Here is a 9163-nt window from a genome sequence, read left to right on the forward strand (position 1 = left end):
TGGTGGCAGGCCCCTATAACCTCAGCTACTCCCGAGGCTAAGGCAGGAGAATCAATTGAACCCAGAATTGGAGGTTGCAGTGAGCCAAGATGGCATCACTGCACTCCAGCCTGGGCAACAGAACAAGATCCTGTCAAAAAAAAAAAAAAACTGAAAGAGGGCTGAATTGCCCTTCTGTTTATCAAAAAATTACATCAAATTATAGCCATTAATCCAGGGAGTATTTGTGCAGCAACAAGTGGAATAAATCCAAGAGTCCAGAAACCAACCCAAGTATACAGGAAATTTAGGGACCTCAAATCAGTGAGAAAAAAAGATAGACTCCTCAGTAAGGTTGGGATTTCCATGTCTATGAGGAAATGGGTAAATTGAACCCAGACCTCATACTGTTCTAAAACCAAGTTCCAAGCAGCATTCAGAGCTGACAGTAAAAACAAAACCACAAGAGTATTGGAATCAAATAGAAAAGAATATTTTAAAATTCCAGCAAATATCTGTCACGGGAGGAGTGGTGCCGGCATCTGAGCCCCCTCCTCAGGGTGGTGCCTCCTTCCTCTCCCGCAGCCACCAGTGCCAGCCCAACACCCCCACTTCATGGATGGGTCATGGGAAAATGCAAAATACCCTAGAGGCTCAAGGCAGAAGAAGTTCTCTGTTCCAAAAGGCCTAAGCTAGTGGCTTTTCTTCTTCTTCTTCTTTTTTTAAATATATTTTAGTAAGATTTGGTTTTTTTGTTTGTTTTTGGTTTTTTTGAGACAGAATCTGACTCTTGTCCAGGCTGGAGTGCAGTGGCACAGTCTCAGCTGACTACAACCTCCACCTCCCAGGTTCAAGTGATTCTCCTGCCTTAGCCTCCTGAGTAGCTGGGATACAGGTGCTGGCCACCATGCCTGGCTAATTTTTGTATGTATTTTAGCAAGATTTTTCAAGCATATCTAAAAGTAGAGAGAAAATAAAAACCCAGGGATCTCAGCCACACCAAAGTATATCATTTTCACATATTTGCTGTTTGGCTCAGTTCTTTTAGTTTGGGATGCTGCCTGTTTTGTTTTGTCTTGGAGGTTCTCTAGCATTGCTGAAACACAGCCTCTGAGCCTGTCAGAATCAATTCCCCTCCCTCCCTGCTCAAAGGTAACCATTACCCCCAGCTTTGGATGATAATCAATGCCAGACAGGTTTTACACTATCCATAAACAGTGTACACCATTGTCTTTCCTGTTTTAAAACTGTACATAGATAACATCATACCTAACCTTCTACCATGTGCTTCGAGCCACACGCCTGGCCAGCAAGGCCTTCTGTGACTCACCTCCCCTCTTGGCTGCCACACTCTGTAACAAGCAAGTCACCGCACCCTGTCACACTCTGGGGCATAGGAAGCTGCACTCCTGGAGAGAGGGTTTGGTAACGCACTGAGAAGCATCCCAGCCACACACCTTACCCCACCCAGACAAACACACGTGGCTGTTGGATTCCCATCGACCACCCAGGGGGCTCTGCAGACTTCTGAGAGAGAGGACCAGCACCAGCATGCCACAGCCAGCCAGAAGGAGAGGGTACTGGAGCTGCAGAGGGGGCTGGAGAGCCTGTCACTGCCTGCTCCAGCGCAAGAGAATGGCTTGTTTTTTTGAGGCGGGGTCTTCCACTGTGTCACCCAGGCTGGAGTGCAGTGACAGGATCTCTACTCATTGCAACCTCTGCCTCCTGGGTTCAAGCGATTCTCCTTTCTCAGCCTCCCAAGTAGCTGGGATTACAGGCGCCTGCCACCACACCCAGCTACTTTTTTGTATTTTTAGTAGAGACAGGGTATCACTATGTTGGCCAGGCTGGTGTCAAACTACCAACTTCAGGTAATCCGCCCACCTTGGCCTCCCAAAGTGCTGGGATTACAGGCATAAGCCACCGCACCCGGCCAAGAGAATAAGAAGGGACTAGAAGCAAATAGGCAGAACCAGGACAGAGCCCCACAGCAGGCAGCTGCGGAGGAGAGAAGCAGCAGAGAGCCAGGGATGCCGGCATTGTCTCTCTGTCTGTTTCTGTCTGTTTCTCTGTCTGTCTGTCTCAATCTCTCTGTCTCTCTGTCTCCCTTTCTCTGTCTCCCCTCTTCTTGCTTTGTTTTGGTTTTGTTGAGTTTCACTCTGTTGCCCAGGCTGGAGTGCAGTGGCACAATCTTGGCTCACTGCAGCCTCTGCCTCCCAGGTTCAAGTGATTCTCCTGCCTCACCCTCCCCAAGTAGGTGAGACTACACAGGTGCCTGCCACCATGTCTGGCTAATTTATGTATTTTTAGTGGAGACAGGGTTTCACCATGTTGGCCAGGCTGGTCTCGAACTCCTGACCTCGTGATCCACCCACCTCGGCCTCCCAAAGTGCTGGGATTACCGGTGTGAGCCACCGCGCCCAGCCTTGCCACACACTTTTAAGCAACCAGACTCCTGAGAACTCTATCCGGACAGCACCAAGGGGTGGTGCTAAGCCACTCTTGAAGGACCCACACCTGTGATCCAGTCACCTCCTGCCAGGCTCCACCTCCCATTTTTGGGATTACATTCCTCTTGAGATTTGGCTAAGGCCACAGATCCAAACCATTATCAGGTGGACTTTTTCAGCAGAGATGATGGAGGTGAGAAGATCATGGAATGATGTCTTGAAGATGCTGAAAACAAACAGCACCAACCTCAGTTCTGTGCAGGGCGTGGGCAGTGCAGGCCCCTCCTCTGGCCTTCTCTCCTCCGGCCGCCCTGGCTGCTCCAGCAGGTGCCCTCACCAGGCTGCTATCTCCCTGGCACACCCCACACTCTGCACCCCTGGCCCTCCTCACTGCCCCCAACCCTGAAGGAGGCACCTGTTGGCACTATGGGTTTTTACAACACAGCAGCAAGTCCCTCAGCAGGGGTCGAGAGGGCAGGCTCCCTGGCCAGGCAGCCCCATTTTCCAGGGTGCTTCCTTGGGGTTCCTTGCACAAGGCCCATCTGGGAAGATACCCACTTCTCTCCAAAGGGATGGGGAAGATAAAATCCAAAGTCGTCACTGCTCCCAAGAACACAATGCAGGCTGACACAGCTCCCACCTGTCTCACCCTGGAGGGCTGGTGAGATGTGGCACCAATCTATCGCTCTTCCGGGGCAGTGCCAGGGACCAGGCCTGGTGAGTGGCTCCCTCTCCAGAGTGGGGAAACTGAAAGCCACCTGTTCCTAGCTCTGGGGCTTCAGGTAGCGGGGAGTCCCATTCCACACCCTAGCTCCATCCTTGCTGTCATCCAGATGACAGGTATCAAAAAACCGAGGGGGCCGGGCACGGTGGCTCACACCTGTAATCCCAGCACTTTGGGAGGCCAAGGCAGGTGGATCACTTGAGGTCAGGAGTTCCAGCCCAGCCTGACCAACATGGTGAAACCCGTCTCTACTGAAAATACAAAAATTAGCCAGGCATGGTGGTACCCACCTATAATCACAGCTACTCAGGATGCTGAGGCAGGAGAATCGCTTGAACCCCATAGGTGGAGGTTGTGGTGAGCCAAGACCACGCCATTACACTGCAGCCTGGGCGACAGAGTGAGACTCTGACTCAAATATATATATAACTTGAATATGTAGTTAACACAAATTTTTTTTTAGATGCTCTGTCAGCAGACTGGAGTGCAGTGGCGTGAACTTGGCTCACTACAACCTCTGCTTCCCAGATTCAAGCAATTCTCCTGCCTCAGCCTCCCAAGCAGCTGGGACTACAGGCAGCTGCCACCACGCCTGGGTAATTTTTGTGGGTTTTTTTCTTTTTTTTTTTTGTTTTTTTTATTGAGATGGGGTTTTACCATGTTGGTCAGACTCATCTCGAACTGCTGACCTCAGGTAATCCACCCACCTGGGCCTCCCAAAGTGCTGGGATTACAGGTGTGAGCTGCTGTGCCTACCCTCTTCCGTTTTTAATTTCTGTTATTTGAATATCAGTTCTGGGATTTTTACATGATTCGTTTTCTACAGATTCCAACTTTCTGATTGAATTCTCCATCTTGGCCTGGCACAGTGGCTCATGCCTGTAATCCCAGCACTTTGAAAGGCTGAGGCGGATGGATCACCTGAGGTTGGGAATTCGACACCAGCCTGACACCAACATGGAAAAACCATCTCTACTAATAATATAACAATTAGCTGGGCATGGTGGCACATGCCTGTAATTCCAGCTACTCGGGAGGCTGAGGCAGGAGAATCACTCAAACCGGGGAGGCAGAGGTTGCAGTGAGCTGAGATCACATCATTGCACCCCAGCCTGGGCACAAGAGTGAAATTCTGTCTAAAAAAAAAAAAAAATTCTCCATTTTATCATTTTTTCTTGAACATATTGATCCCTTTTTTTTTTTTTTTTTTTTTTTTTTTTTTTATTTTTCTTTTTTTTTTTTTTTTTTTTTTTTGAGACAGAGTCTTGCTCTGTTGCCCAGGTTGGAGTGCAGCGGTGCGATCTCAGCTCACTGCAACCTCCGCATCCTAGATTTCAGCGATTCCCCTGCTTCAGTGTCCCAATTAGCTGGGACTACGGGTGCATGCCACCACACCCAGCTAATTTTTGTATTTTTTAGTAAAAACAGGATTTCACCATGTTAGCCAGGATGGTCTCAATCTACTGACCTCATGATCTGTCCACCTCAGCCTCACAAACTGCTGGGATTACAGGCATGAGCCACCGTGCCCGGCCTGTACTAGTAATTTCAGTACCTGGCAACCCATGGATTTATGTCTGTGGTTTATTCTTGGTTTATATGATCCTGTTTCCTGGTACACCTGGTCATTTTGGCATAAGTGACCATCACTGTGACTAAAAGCTCTAGAGATTCTGGGGAATATTCTTGTTATCCAAGGAACATTTCTTTTTCTTTCTTTTCTTTTCTTTTTTTTTTTTTTTTTAGACGGAGTCTCCCTCTGTCACCCAGGCTGGAGTGCAGTGGTGCAATCTCGGATAATTTTTGTATTTTCAGTAGACATAGGGTTTCACCATGTTGGCCAGGCTGGTCTCAAACTTCTGACCTCAAATGATCTGCCCGCCTCAGCCTCCCAAAGCGCTGTGATGACAGGTATGAGCTGCCTCACCTGGCCCAAACATTTATTTTTCTTCTGTCAAGTAAATAGGGTTGTGGCAGACCCCTTGATGTGGTCACGTATTGCTCTGATTCCAAGCTTTATTCAACGTTTTGGGAGCGCTGGTATATTTCTTGTTCTGAGACTATCACCCTTCAGGGGTCAAACTGGAAGTCTGACATGTTTACCATGGACCTCCCTTACAACTTGAGAATTCCATAAATCTGTTCTGGGATTAAAAAAAAAAAAAAAAACCTTCTGGTCATGTATGGTGGTTCACACCTGTAATCCCAGCACTTTGGGAGGCCGAGGCAAGCAGATCACAAGGTCAGGAGATCGAGACCATCCTGGCTAACATAGTGAAACCCTGTCTCTATGAAAAAATTCAAAAATTAGCCAGGCATGGTGGCGCGATCTCAGCTTACTGCAACTTCCGCCTCCCGGGTTCAAGTGATTCTCTCACCTCCGCTTCCCAAGTAGCCAGGATTACAGTCGTGTGCCACCATGCCCAGCTAATTTTTGTATTTTTGGTAGAGACAGGGTTTCACCATGTTGGCCAGGCTGGTTCTGAACTCCTGACCTCAGGTGATCCACTTGCCTTGGCCTCCCAAAGTGGTGGGATTACAGGTGTGAGCCATCACACACAGTCCCTTTTCTTAGTTTTTTTAAGGTGAAAGATGAGATCATTTATTTAAGATCTCTTTTCTTTTATAAATAGGCATTTTATTGCTGTAAGTCTCCTTGTAATCACGACCTTAGCTGAATCTTGCACGTTTCAATATGCTGTTTTTCATTTTCATTCAGCTCCAGATTCTCTCCACTTCTAATTTCCTCTCGGATCCAAGGGTTATTAGGAAGTGTACTGCTTTGTTTCCAAATAACTGGAGATTTTTCAAATATCAATTATTGATTTCTATGCAAAATGTTCTCTGTCCATGACGGCATTTCATCCTCATGGCAACACCAGCTTCCAGACACCATCGTCTCCATTTTGTGGAGAAAGCCCCTGAGGATTTGAGGGGTGACAGGCCCAAATCTTCTACCAATAGGTGACAAAGCCAGAATCCAGTCTGAGTTTGTGTGGCGACTGGATCCCTGCTCTCACCTGATAGACTAGGGTTCCTCTGTGTGCACCCTCGCCAAAGCCTGTGAGGTGCCCTGCAGGTTCGGGTTGGGGGGGCGCATGCCTCCCGGGCCGCAGCACCGACTCAGGTGGTATGGGACTGGACTTTCATTGGCCAGAGGAGCAGAGGGTGGGGAACACAGCAGCCACAATGGTGAGAGGTTTAAAGGGTATGGTTCCTTTGGGCAACGACCCAAGGTGGGTGCTGCCAGAACTAAGCCTTTGCTCAGATGGGCTGCAGAGCAGGGGTGCTGTGGTCTGAACGTGTTTTGTATTAGTTCATTTTCACACTGCTGATAAAGATATCCGTGAGACTGGGCAATTTACCAAAAAAAAGAGGCTTATTGGACTTACGGTTCCCTATGGTTGAGGAGGCCTCCCAGTCATGGCGGAAGGCAAGGAGGAGCAAGTCATGTCTTGTGTGGATGGCAGCAGGCAAAGAGAGGGACCTTGTGCAGGGAAACTCCCTGATGGTACCTAAGGCCATCAGATCACCGGGTGCAGTGGCTAATGCCTGCAATCCCAGCACTTTGGTAGGGAAAGGTGGGCGGATCACTAGGTCAGGAGATTGAGATCATCCTGGCCAACATGGCAAAACCCCATCTCTACTAAAAATACAAAAATTAGCTGGATGTGGTGGTGCAGGCCTGTAATCCCAGCTACTTGGGAGGCTGGGGCAGGAGAATCGCTTGAACGTGGAAGGCGGAGATTTCAGTGAGTCAAGATCGCACCATTGCACTCCAGCCTGGCGACAGAGCCAGACTCCATCTCAAAAAAAGAAAAAAACCGTCAGATCTTGCGAGACTTTTTCACAGTCACAAGAACAGCCCAATAAAGACCAGCCCGCATGATTCAATTACCTCCCACAACACATGGGAATTCAAGATGATATTTGGGTGGGGACACAGAGCCAAATTGTATCATGTGTGTCCCCCCTAAGTCCATATGCTGAAGTCCTTGCCCCAAGTTGATGATTTTAGAGAGGTGGGGCCTTTGGGAGATGAGGTCATGAGGGTTGATTCCCTCATGAGTGGGATTAATGGCCTCATAAAAGTGGCTGGCTGGGCACAGTGGCTCACATCTGTGATCTCAGCACTTTGGGAGGCCGAGGAGGGAGGATCGCTTGAGTGTCAGAGTTGGAGACCAGCCTGGGAAATAGGGCAAAACTCTGACTCCACACAAATTTAGCTGGTTGTGGTGGCCTCTGTCTGTAGTCCCAGCTACTAGGGAGTCTGAGGCAGGGGGATTGCTTGAGCCCAGGAGGTTGAGGCTGCAGTGAGCTGAGATTATGCCCCTGCACTCCAGCCTGGGTGACAGAGTGAGATCTTGTCTCAAAGTAAAAAGAAACAAGAAAAAAGACAAAACGTGGCGGGAGGGAGCTTGTCTGCCGCTTTCCCCACATGAGGATGCCGGGAGAAGGTGCCGGTGTGGGGCTCGTCTGTCGCTTCCCCCATGTGAGGATGCAGGGAGAAGGTGCTGTCTATGAACGAAGAAGTGGCCCTTGCCAGACACCAACTTTGTGGGTTATAAGCCACTTGGACTGTGGTGGTTTGCCATTGCAGTGTGAACCGATTGAGGCAGAGAGTAGGGTTCCCCACGCGAGAGGAAAGCATAAGGAATGGAGCCAGCTGAGAGAGGGGAAGAAGGCAGGGAACCGGCCTGGGCAGCCCTGTCCGGTGAGGGACCCCCAGCCGCCAGCGCCCCAGGAAGCTTGGCGAACGTTTAGGATTGACGGACAAGCGTGAGCCAGGACTGACAAGCTCAGAGTCAGGTGAGGGTGGCTGGGGGGCACCAGCGCCCTCAGAGCACCCTCAGTGGGCACCCAGCCCTGGTTCCCGGTGCCCAGGGTCCTCTCTACTCCTCACCCAGCCCTGCAAGGCAGGACCCTCACCTGCACCTCACTGAAGAGGACACCAGAAACGTGCAGTGATTTGATCTCTGCTCTGGCTGTAAACAGAGACTGTGGGCTCCCCAGACCTGACTCCGGCACACAGCAGCACAGCGGGCCCAGCCTGGGGACGTGGGGCAGGAGCATTCCTTCAACGGGGCCCCAGAGAGCTGGAAAGTCCTGTGGGTGTTGCACTAAAATGAGAGAATTACTTTCATCTGAACGGAACATGCTCGTGAAACAGACCAGGAAGAATTTCCTTTCTCAGGGCCTCAGGAAAATGAGCTGAGCAGGGTGAGAGTTCCGAAGGGCGCACCTGGGCCTGCACACGGCCCTTCCTGGGGGCTTTCTTCATTCATCGACTTGTTTTACTTTCTCTAGGTCTGTGGTGCTTGGACATCTTGGGGTCTTATGGACCTGGAGACGGACTGCCCTCCCAGGGTTAGCTAATTCCTAGAGATAGCAGACCACTTGTCTCCAAGTATGCCTTATTTATTTATTTTGAAACAGAGTTTTATTCTTGTTGCCCAGGCTGGAGTGCAATGGTGTGATCTCAGCTAACTGCAACCTCTGCCTCCCAGGTTTAAGCAATTCTCCTGCCTCCGCCTCCCAAGTAGCTGGGATTACAGGCACCCACCACCATGCCCGGCTAATTTTTTGTATTTTTAGCAGAGATGGGTTTTGCCATGTTGGCCAGGCTGGTCTTGAACTCCTGACCTCAGGTGATCCACCTGCGTCAGCCTCCCAAAGTGCTGGTATTGAAGGCAGGAACCACCATGCCCGGGCTCGACACTTCTTTCAAAGGCAGTTGTCTCTGTGTCTGTCATCTTATCACACCTGCTTAAAACAACTCCTGGGTACTCTGAACAGCACACAGCAGTCAGCAGGGGAAACAAGCAGGGCAGGGGGTGCAGGCTACTGTGCACTTCTCACCTTCTCTGCTGCCTGGCCTTGGACAAGTGATTCAATCTAAGTTTCTATTTCCTTGTCTGTGTAACAGGCATAAGCGCAGGCCACCCTAGCCCTGCAGGGTATGCCGGAGGACACATGTCTAGTGGACAGACTGCTAAGAAGGCAAGTCCAT

Source organism: Cebus imitator, unplaced genomic scaffold (assembly GCF_001604975.1).
Source record: "Cebus imitator isolate Cc_AM_T3 unplaced genomic scaffold, Cebus_imitator-1.0 Scaffold338, whole genome shotgun sequence".
Taxonomy (NCBI): Eukaryota; Metazoa; Chordata; class Mammalia; order Primates; family Cebidae; genus Cebus; species Cebus imitator.